At 35.4% G+C, this 11,321-nt stretch overlaps 1 long non-coding RNA gene across 1 annotated transcript in view; it reads left to right on the top strand.

Moving 5' to 3' along the window:
- The first annotated feature begins 2,082 nt into the window (after window positions 1-2,082).
- Window positions 2,083-11,321, top strand: part of LOC140846131 (uncharacterized) — a 53,447-nt gene continuing 44,208 nt past the window's right edge. Inside the window, exon 1 of the long non-coding RNA XR_012125044.1 lies at window positions 2,083-2,177. This is a non-coding gene — a long non-coding RNA (uncharacterized lncRNA). The remainder of the gene's footprint in view (window positions 2,178-11,321) is intronic.

Genomic DNA, 11,321 nt, shown 5'->3' with positions numbered 1-11,321 from the left:
GAGATTTTCTCTTTTTTTCCCTTCCAAATTAATTTGAAGGTATTTGTGTTAGAAAATACAGAAAGTAGAGTCTGTTTTTCTCTGAGAACAAAAAGGCCCAGAAAACTCCTGCTCCCAGGGCATCTTATTCTTACAGCATCCATCCAGGGGGACAGGAGCAGAACACTGTGCTGGGGTTTTCAGCAGTGAGGGAAAATCAGACGTGGGGCATGTGCTGCAGTTGTGTTTCTTTCCTCCAGGAACTGTCAAAGGAGCAATTTTGATGAAATGAAATGTGGGCAGGCTGATGGGTAGCGCCTCTGACATACGGAGTTTTATCCTTCGGATAGGTAGTTTTTGTGTTTTTAACTCACATGAAAAGTTGTGTTGGAGATCTTCCAACCATAATCAGAGATAATTGCATTTAGTAGTTTTCTTTTGGTCATTCTTTCAAATAAAATTTTTGGTAACATGTTTTCATCCTTTAAAATATCTTACTTGATGATTGCATAAGCAGAATTGTTCTTGTATTTATATTTTAATGAATATTTTTGCAAAGTATGTTGAAATAAAGGTTGGCATTCTGGTTCTGACATTCATTTATAGTAATTGATCATGTTTCTGTAGCTCTTTCAGAAGTACTATCTAGGAAGTCTTAGTTTTAATAAGAGAATATAGCCATTAATTTTTTTCTACAGATTAGGCAACAGAAGATTTGTGAAAACAAAATGTATTGATCTCATTTATATTCCCTTGATGAAGGAACACATGCTGGTCTCTGCTCGCTTTCTGTCCACTGATATGAAATCCTTGTCCCTGCTTCCTTGCTGGTAGGTTTTTAGAAGTTCAGTGAGCAATGCAAATCGCCTGAAGGGTGGAAAATTCCCTAGTCACACAGATGCCCTTATCGGCAGCAACCAGATGGAACTCTGAGCAGGAAGGTTATCAATATTAAATTGTCCCCCCCCCCACCCAGTACAGAGAATTAAAGCATTCCTTAGAAATGGGTGGCAAACATACAGACTTAGGAATATTATTTTTAACAGTTTGTATTTTTAAGTGAATATATGAAAATAACATTTCAGACATTCTGTGTTCAAAATAAAATGAAAACAGTTCAAAATGTTTTGTTTTAAATCAAATAAGGTATCTTTCTTGAATTCACTTGCCAAGTATAAGCTTGAAGCTTTGCCCTTTTTTGTAGTTAAGATGGGGGAAGTCTAACCACGAGTGTTAAATGCATATCTTCGATATAAACTAGCTTATTCATCTTTAATTGTGGCAACTAAATGTGTGTTTTTTATTAGTTGAAGTAAAAATACAACTTATGTTTCTGAATTTTCATTTATTTTGGCAAAATTGGCTATTTTACTGTTACTGTTTTTGTATAAATCTGTGAATTGTGCATCAATTTGATTTTTGAAATGTCAATTTAACAATTATTTCTATCCTGTAAGCTAATAATCACTAAGTACTATAAATTCAGATCTGTATGAACGGTACTGATGTTTAGCAGTGTTAATAGTTGCACAATATATTTTAATGAAACTGTAATATTAGAAGTCCATAAAAGAGACTGCCGTTAATTAAATGTGTTGTTCATAGCTACTTTAGCGTTAGTGATTTTGTCTCTTAATACTGATTTCTAGATACCATCTAAGCTCCAATGAGTGACAACCATTTCTCTGCTAGGAAAATTGGTATGCCTTTGTGTCTTATATGACAGAAACGACCTAATTAGTGCCTAATAGTTGGAGAGCAAATGCTTTCATCAGATTCATATGCAGGTTTATGAAATGTGTTACAGTATTTTTCTTAAGGCCTACATTCTAGTATTTGCCAATAGTTGAGGTTTTGCAACAATTACACCATAATGTGTGCAGTTATGCAGGTGGAAATATGAACATGTAAGTAAGGGTAGATGAACTGTTTCCCTTTTTAGTTTTAAATACATAAAACATGATTATTACTGATATTGCATATACTATACTTTAGCAAATAATGAAGTTGAAGAACTTTACTATTTGGGTTGATTCAGACATATCAATAAAATAAATTTTAAAATATTGCTTCAGCCTAATGACTAAGATACATTTTAATGTTTTACTTACAGAACCAATTTGGAACTTGAATTAATTCATCGAGGAGGCAATTTGTGTTCAGGTGGATCAAACACAGGTGGCAAAAGGTCTTGTTAAGTAAGTATTAAAGAGAGCTACCTTCTTAAAATGTCTAATTACATCATTTTTGAAGTATATACAGGCAAAGTTTTTTTTTTGGTATATTTTCAACTTACCTTTACGTTATAATCAGTTTTACTAGTGATTCTATGCTTTAAATGGTTAATCTTGTACTTAAAAGTCATATGAATATATAGCTCTTTCTATACTACGATTACTCAGTAAATTGATGTTATACTAACTAATCAGATTTATAATGGTTCAAAACAAAAAATAATGTAGCATTCTCACCTGTAATTGTCCTCAAACTTAAGTTCTTTTGAAGAATTTTTAAATTGTGTGGATTTAAGAATATCTTTTTATAAAGACAATTTCTGTTCCCTAAAAATTCCTGTAGATTAGCTGCTGTTAATTAATGAAAGTGTACTGTATTTTGATGTGCACATTAAAATATATTAAAATTTTGCATGTTTGCTTTTGTTTATGAGTATATATTATAAAATAAGCATGATGTTTCAATACTTTTTGTAAGGGTAAATTTGAGAGAAATGTCATTTAGTACTTGAAGTAGATTTTTCATGAGTGTGGTTTTGATAATATCGCTATTTATGCATTGTTTAGAGAACTAGTGTGAACACTAGGAGTAATGTTATTCCATGTCCTATACAGCTAATTACTGGTCTCAAATCACTGACATTAAAATATTACCTAATGCGACTGGTATAGGATATAAAAATTATTTCAAACAAATAATGTATTCTTTCTAAAAATTGAATATGTTTTCTTAAGTATTAAATTATTAGTTATTAAATATTATAATACTTTTTTAAATTAGTATATTTTTAGAAGATATGTATCTTTTAAATTTTGGAATGATTTCAAAGCAAAAGACTGATCAAAAACAGCTTGCATTTTCTAACATAAAGATACAGACTTCTGTGTGATTTCAAGTGAGTTACTTTAAAATATTTAATCAGTTGTATTAGATTTTGGTATTTTATTTGGGGTTATCACTTGATTCCTACAAGTTTAAGGTTTTGGAAGTTATTTTTTACTGAGTATTCAGTATTTTTTCATCCTTTGATGTATACACTTAAACTCTGCTTAATCAGTGATTTAGTATTATTTTTTAACTAAAGGGGAAAGTGCTGACTGCTAAGGGCTTTAGCTTCAAAATCTGTTTGAATTAGCTGAAACTGTCATTGCACTTACATAAGTTATTCTTTCCTGTTGATTTATTCATACTTGATGTTTTGCATTGGATGATAATATTCCAGAAAATGTTACATTAGGAAGCATTTAGTAAGGGAATTTCAGTTTTATATTCAAACACTCTTTCATATTTATTTTCTCTGAAGTATTCAAATTTACTCAGAGGCTTGTAAATTATTAATTTATTCAGAATCCTAAAGTAGTGGTAAAATTCTAGCAGCAGCCACTTCAGTCATCATCCTCAATTTTTAATTTAAATTATTAAATTGATAGTTATTTTCATATTTCTTCTTTTTATTTTCCCCTTAGGTAATAAGAGATTACAGTGTACCAATATAGAAAAAGTAGTGATGAAGCTCATTCTAAATATAAGTTAATACTGTTTTTAGTTTTCTTTTCTTTCCTTATTAACTAATACTAGTTCTTTTTTTCCCCCAACTTTGTTGAGGTATGATGGACAAAGAAAAGTTTATGTGTTTAGGTTTCACAACATAATGTTTTCTTTCATTTTCATCTGATTTATTGTTCAATAGTTCATGTGTTATTTATCCTAATACTTATAAAAGCAATCAGGTATGTAGAACATATTGTATAAAATCCCACTATTTTTTTTGCAAGTGTATAAACTTAAGCACTTGTTTTTCACTCATGCTTAACTCAAACCTCATTTATGTTGAACACCAGAACTTAAATGGATGGTGTTTCATAGGATGCTAGGTCAAATATCTCATTTTTTTCATCTTCCAGTAGAACTTTAATGGTATTATTAAACAAAAATTTCTGTCTTTTCTCTAGAGATTCCTCATATGTCAGTATTATCCTCTTCCCATTCATTGCTCTTCATTACCTTTTATTAAATATCTCATTTTAAAAGTGTTTTTTTTAATTTCATAATATTTTGAGGAAAGACCAAAAATGATCCACTAACTAAACAAATGAAAGGGAACTTAGATTTTTTGAATACTCCACAACTTTTGATGAAATTGAAGATTAGTTTAGTCAAGGTAAGATTTAATAAATTTTGTCTGGAATGGCTTCAGAGGCCTGACAGGTAATTAGTAGACACACACACACGTCCACAGGGATGGGGTGGCGAGGGGTCAGAGGTGGACAGGAGATCGAGGATTGCTCTTTCTACACAATAAAAGCAGAAAATATAATGGCTAAATTCATACTGAGAAATAAAATTATATAGTGGAACAATACCGTTCAACACATTTATATTCAAATAGATTTTTTAAGTTTTATGGTGAAATGATCACTATCCAGTCATAAAAAAAGTTCATTCCTAAATACGGGTCTGCAAAATTTTCCACATTAAAAAAAATGAGCAAAATTAATTTACACAGCAGAATACTATTGTATTTTAATAGTACCTTACATTTGTATTCTTAAAGTTGTAAAGTACTTTCACATAAATTATTTATTCTTTAGAATGACCATGTGAACAGGTGTTAATTTCTTTTTTGTGGAAACGGAAACTGAAGTTCAGAGTGATTGCCTTGCCAAGTCATACAGCTAGAAAATGTCAAGTTCATACTTCACCCCAGCTCTTCTACTCTAAATTCACATTTGTAAGACATTTTCCTTCCCCTTAAGTGTTCCAAAGGATGCAGAACCTTTAGGGCCTTAGCCAACGGGCTTGGTCAAGGACTGAGCTACACTGTTGCCATGGGATCTTTCCAGGCTCTGCCATGCTAACCCTCCTATTACCTCCTCTGTTTTCTCTTACCAACCTTCCTCTGTGCATCCTATATTTGTGTTGGGCCACTCCTTCAGATATTTTCTCAAGTCCTGATTCCTTCCTCCTTGAATACCAGTTTGTTCTTATTTTTCACCAGTTTGGTGACTGGTTCTTCCTCACTTCTGCTGTGCACCATCTGTGTCAGTTCCGACATATAGCTCTGCTACTGAGTCCTGCTTCAGAGGCCTAGACCTCCTGCTTATCCACTAGCAGATCAGATTTAAGGACCTTGGGTTCAGTAGATAATGCTGGTTCTAGATCATTTATTATAAGGTAGAAAGTGTTAAGTTCTAAAGAGGGATATGCATAAAGTTCTAGGAAATTTGGAGGTTTAGGATCATATCTAGCTGGTAAAATGAGTGAAGATTTTGGTAGACATGGGATATGAACAAGACTTTGAAATATACGGGAATTTAGAGTTTTTGTTAAATATTGGTGTATATGCTGGTACTACCAGCTTGGTTAGCAACTGATATAGGACAAAGTGATGGAAAAACTGAAGGCAAAATTTTTGTAAAGAATAATGTCTTATGGGGATTAAACAAGATGGCTGCGTGAGAAGTGAGGCAGAAACTTCCTCCCAAAACCACGTATAACACAAAAATACAGCAAATACAACTAATCCTGAAAGAGCGATCAGAAAGAAGAATGCAACAGAGAGCTTACATCTGGGGAAAAGAGAAGACCTCATGGAAAGGGTAAGGAAACCTGTGATCCATTGTGACACAAGCCCTCTCCCACCTAAGCTCACCAGCGGGAGGAAGAGAAATGGAGGTGGGAGAGAGTAGAAGCCCAGGACTGCTAAATACCCACCCCTGGAGATCTGCTCTGGGAGCAGGAACCCACATTACATGATTCTCCTGAGATTAGAGAGGTTGGAAAGCAAAGACAGGCAGAATACTTAGAAATACTATATTCTACCTAGTTATGGAAAACAGGTTCCCAAACTGGCTGCACTGGGACAAAAGAAAGGCAGGCACTTTGAAAGAATTCCAACAGCTAGAGGGCTGCTAAAGAGACAAAGATTATACAGAGCTTGCTGCCAGGAGAAAAGACAGGTGCACAAAATCATCCTGGCACACTCAGCAGAGCAGATTGGGAACTTTCAGAAGCTCCATCCACTTCTTCCCCCTGGCTGGCAACGCAGTGCCAAGGCCTTCCCAGTGCAATATGCAGCCTGTGGCTCCTTCTTCCCAGCCAGCATCAGTTCACAAACCTCCTAACCCCAACATCATCCCAGGCCAGCCAGAGGCAGACCCACCTACAGCACCAACAAGGGTGTAGCATAGAGAATCCATCCTGCACTCTTGACCCAGTAGCCCTGGCAGTGGAGGCAGGCACTGTGACCAGGAAGATGGGAAAGTGCTCTTTTTTCCCAGAAGGCACTGGCCCTGTGCACCTGTGACTCCCGCCTTTGCTCCAGGGGCTGGACAGCTCTGGAGAGTAGAGCTTCTGGGCACTAGAGGCCACTGCCTACACAAAGTTACTATTCAGTAGGATTCATTAGAAATATGAAATGGCAAAAAACCTGGTACAAACCAAAATCCCTCAAATACCAGAAAGAAGGCTAAGTGAAACTGAACCACCAATCTTCCTGATAAAGATTTCAAAATAAAAATCATAAACATGCTCACAGAGCTACAGAAAAATTTTCAAGACCTCAGGGAGGTTTTCAACAAAGAAACAGAAACTTTGAAAAATATAGCATCTAAATGAAACATACAATGGAGGGATATAAAAAGAAGATAAGATGAGGTAAATAGGTGATAAATGAAATAGAAATTAGGGAACAAAAATGCAAAGATCCTGAGGTGGAGAGAGAAAAAAGGATCTCTAGGAATGAAAGCGTATTAAGAGAATTGTGTAACCAATCCAAAAGTATCAATGTTCATATTACAGGGGTACCAGAAGGAGAGAAAGAAAAGTAAAAAAGGACAGAAAGTGTCTTTGAGGAAATATTTGCTGAAAACATCCCAACCTGGGGAAGGACATGTTCTCTCACGCCATGGAGGTGCACAGATCTGCCAACACACAAGGGACCCAAGGAAGACAACACCAAGACAAATAATAATAAAAATGGCAAAGATCAAGGACAAGGACAGAGTATTCAGAGCATCCAGAGAGAGAGAAAACACCAGATGCAAAGGAAAACCCATCAGGCTGTCATCAGACTTGTCAGCCGAAACCTTACAGGCCAGAAGGGAGTGGCATGATACATTTAATGCAATGAAACAAAAGGGCATCAAATGAAGAATACTGTACCTGACAAGATTTTCATTTAAATTTGATGGAAGTATTAAACCGTTTCCAAAAATGCAAAAGTTGAGGGAATTTACCTCCCAGAAACCAAACCATCTTTCTGGTGCATTTCAGAGGGATTGCTCTAGATGAGAGTGCTATAAAGACTAAATAGCTGTCACCACAGAAAATAAAACCACAGTAAAGAAAGTAGACCAATTAATTGCTAAGCAAATGGGAAATTAAATCAACTACCCTCAAAATCAGTGAAGGGATACACAAAGAGGATAGAATATGACACCTAGTATATAAAGAGTGGAGGAGGAAGAAAATGGAGAAAAAAATTCTTTAAATTTTGTTTGGAATAGCATGATAAGCAAGTTAAGTTAGACTGTTAGATACTAAAGGCGATGCCCTTGACCCTTTGGTAAACACAAATCTAAAGCCTGCAATGGTAAAGTACATACCTATCGATAATAACCCGAATTGTAAGGACTGAATGCACCAAACAAAAGACATAGTTACAGAAAGGATAAAAAAAACAAGACCCATACATATGTTGCCCACAAGAGTCTCACTTCAAACCCAAAGACCTACACAGATTAAAAATCAAGGGGTGGAAAAAGATATTTCATGAAGCTAAACAGGGAGAAAAAAGCAGGAGTTGCAGTACTTGTATGAGATAAAAAAAAGGCTTCAAAACAAAGGAAGTCAGAGGAGAAAACAAAAGACGGACATTACATAATGATGAAGGGGTCAGTCCAACAAGAGGATGTAACCATTAGAAATGTCCGTGCACCAAACATAGAGCACCCAAAAATGTGAAAAAATGCTCACAGAATTGAAAGGGGAAATAGAATGCAATGCATTCATTTTAGGAGACTTGAACTCACCACTCAATACAAGGACCGATCAACCAGACAGAAAATAAGTAAGGAGACAGAGGCACTGAACAACACGTTAGAACAGATGGACCTAAGAGACGTCTGTAGAACACGCCACCAAAAAGCAACAGGATACACATTCTTCTCAAGTGCCCATGGAACATTTTCAAGAATAGATCATATACTAGGCCACAATGAGAGCCTTGGTAAATTAAAAAGGATTGAAATTGTACCAAACAGCTTTTCAGACCCCAAAGCTTTTCTTTCCTGCAAAGAAAACAAAAAATCGCACAAACACATGGAGGCTTCACAACATGCCCCTCAATAACCAATGGATCAATAACCAAATAAAAACAGAGATCAAGCAATATATGGAGGCAATGAAAACAGTAATTCAGAACCCCAAGATCTGTGGATTGCATCAAAAGCCATGCTAAGGGGGAAGTATATTGCAATACAGGCCTACCTCAGGAGAGAAGAACAATCCCATATGAACAGTCCAAACTGGCAGTTAACAAAACCAGAAAAAGAAGGACAAAGGAGACACAAATTCACTAGAGGGAGGGGTATAATAAAGATTAGAGCAGAAATAAATAAAATCAAGGAGAATAAAACAATACAAAGAATCAATGAAAGCAAGAACTTGTTCTTCGAGAAAATAAATCAAATAGATAAACCCCAAGCCAGACTTATCAAGAAAAAAAGAGTCTACTCAAATAAACAGAATCAAACATGAGAAAGGAAAAATCATGAAGGACACCACAGAAATACAAAGAATTATCAGAGATTGCAATGCAAAATAACATGCTAAAAAACTGCATAATCTAGAAGAAATGGACAACTTTCTAGAACAATATCACCTTCCAAGACTGAGCCAGAAAGAAACAAAATCTGAACAGACCAATTACCAGCAATGAGATTGAATGGGTAATCAAAAAACAACCTAAGAAGAAAATCCCAGGACCAGATTGCTTCACTGCTGAATTTTAATCAAGCATTTACTGAAGACATAATACCCATCCTCCTTAAAGTTTTCCAAAAAGTAGAAGAGGAAGGAATACTTCCAAACTAATTCTATGAGGCCAGCATCACTCCAATACCAAAACCAGGCAAAGACACCACAAAAAAAGAAAATTACAGATCAATATCCCTGATGAACCTAGATGCAAAAGTACTCAAGAAAATATTAGCAAGCCGATTTAAAAAATACATCAAAAACATCATCCACCATGACCAAGTAGGATTTTTTCCAGGGATACAAGGATGGCACAATATTCTAAAATCCATCATCAGCCACCACATCAACAAAAAGAAGGACAAAAACCACATGATCATCTCCATAAATGCCTAAAAAGCATTTGACAAAATTCAATATCCATTCGTGATAAAAACTCTCAACAAAATGGGTATAGAGGGCAAGTACCTCAACATAATAAAGACCATATATGACAACCCACTGCCAACATCATACTTAACAGCAAGAAGCTGAAAGCCTTTCTTTTAAGTTCAGGAACAGGACAAGGATTCCCCCTCTCTACACTTTTATTCAACCTAGTTCTGGAGGTCCTCTCTACAGCAATTAAACAACACAAAAATAAAGGGCATCCAGATTGGTAAGGAAGAAGTTAAACTGTCACTGTTTGCAGATGACCTGATACTGTATCTAAAAAACCCTAAGGAACCTATACCAAAACTACTAGATCTAATATCTGAATTCAGCAAAGTTGCAGGATAGAAAATTAATACACAGAAATCTGTTGCATTCCTGTACACTAACCATGAACTATCAGTAAGAGATATCAGAAAAACAATTCCATTCAAAATTGCATCAAAAGAATAAAATACCTAGGAATAAACCTAACCAAGGAAGTGAAAAACCTGTACTCTGAAAACTACAAGACACTCATGAGAGAAATTAAAGAAGATATCAATAAATGGAAACACATCCTGTGCTCATGGATAGGAAGAATTAATATTTTCAAAATGGCCATCCTGCCTAAAGCAATCTACAGATTCAATGCAATCCCTATCAAAATACCAACAGCATTCTTCAACGAACTAGAGCAAATAGTTCTAAAGATCATATGCAACCACAAAAGACCCCGAATAGCCAAGCAATCCTGAGAAGGAAGACTAAAGCTGGGGAGATTACACTCCCTGACTTCAAGATCTACCCCAAAGCCACAGTAATCAAGACAACTTGGTACTGGCACAAGAACAGACACACAGACCAATGGAATAGAGTATACAGTCTAGATATAAACCCAACCATATATGGTCATTTAATATACAATAAAGGAACAATGGACATACAATGGAGAAATAACAGCCTCTTCAACAAATGGTGTTGGCAAAACTGAACAGCTACATGCAAGAGAATGAAACTGGATTATTGTTTAACCCCATACACAAAAATAAATTTGAAATGGATCAACGACTTGAATGTAAACCATGAAACTATAAAACTCTTAGAAGACAACATAGGCAAACATCTCCTGAATATAAATATGAGCAACTTCTTCTTGAACCCATCTCCTCGAGAAAGGGAAACAAAAGCAAAAATGAACTAACGGTACTACATCAAACTAAAAAGTTTCTATAAGGCAAATGTCATAATCAACAAAACAAAAGGCATCATGCAGTATGGGAGAATATATTTTGGAACAGCATATCCAACAAGGGTTTAATATCCAAAATATATAAGGAACTAACACATCTCAACACCCAAAAACAAATAACCCTATGAAAAAATGGGCAGAGAATATGAACATGCAATTCTCCAAAGAAGAAGTTCAGAGGGCCAACAGGCACTTGAAAAGATTCTCCACATCACTAATCATCAGTGAAATGCAAATTAAAACCACAATGAGATATCACCTCACAGCAGTAAGGATCACCACCATCCAAAAGACAAACAACAACAAATGTTTCCGAGTATGTGGAGAAAGGGGAACTCTCCTACACTGCAGCTGCTTCAATCATTGTGAAAAGCAAAATGGAGGTTCCTCAAAAAACTGAAAAAAGAAATACCATTTGATCTGGGAATCCCACTCCTAGGTATTTACCCAAAGAATACAAGTTCTC

Source organism: Manis javanica, chromosome 14 (assembly GCF_040802235.1).
Source record: "Manis javanica isolate MJ-LG chromosome 14, MJ_LKY, whole genome shotgun sequence".
Taxonomy (NCBI): domain Eukaryota; kingdom Metazoa; phylum Chordata; class Mammalia; order Pholidota; family Manidae; genus Manis; species Manis javanica.
The sequence above is the reverse complement of the archived record's forward strand: the minus strand, read 5'-3'. Positions and strand labels throughout refer to the sequence as shown.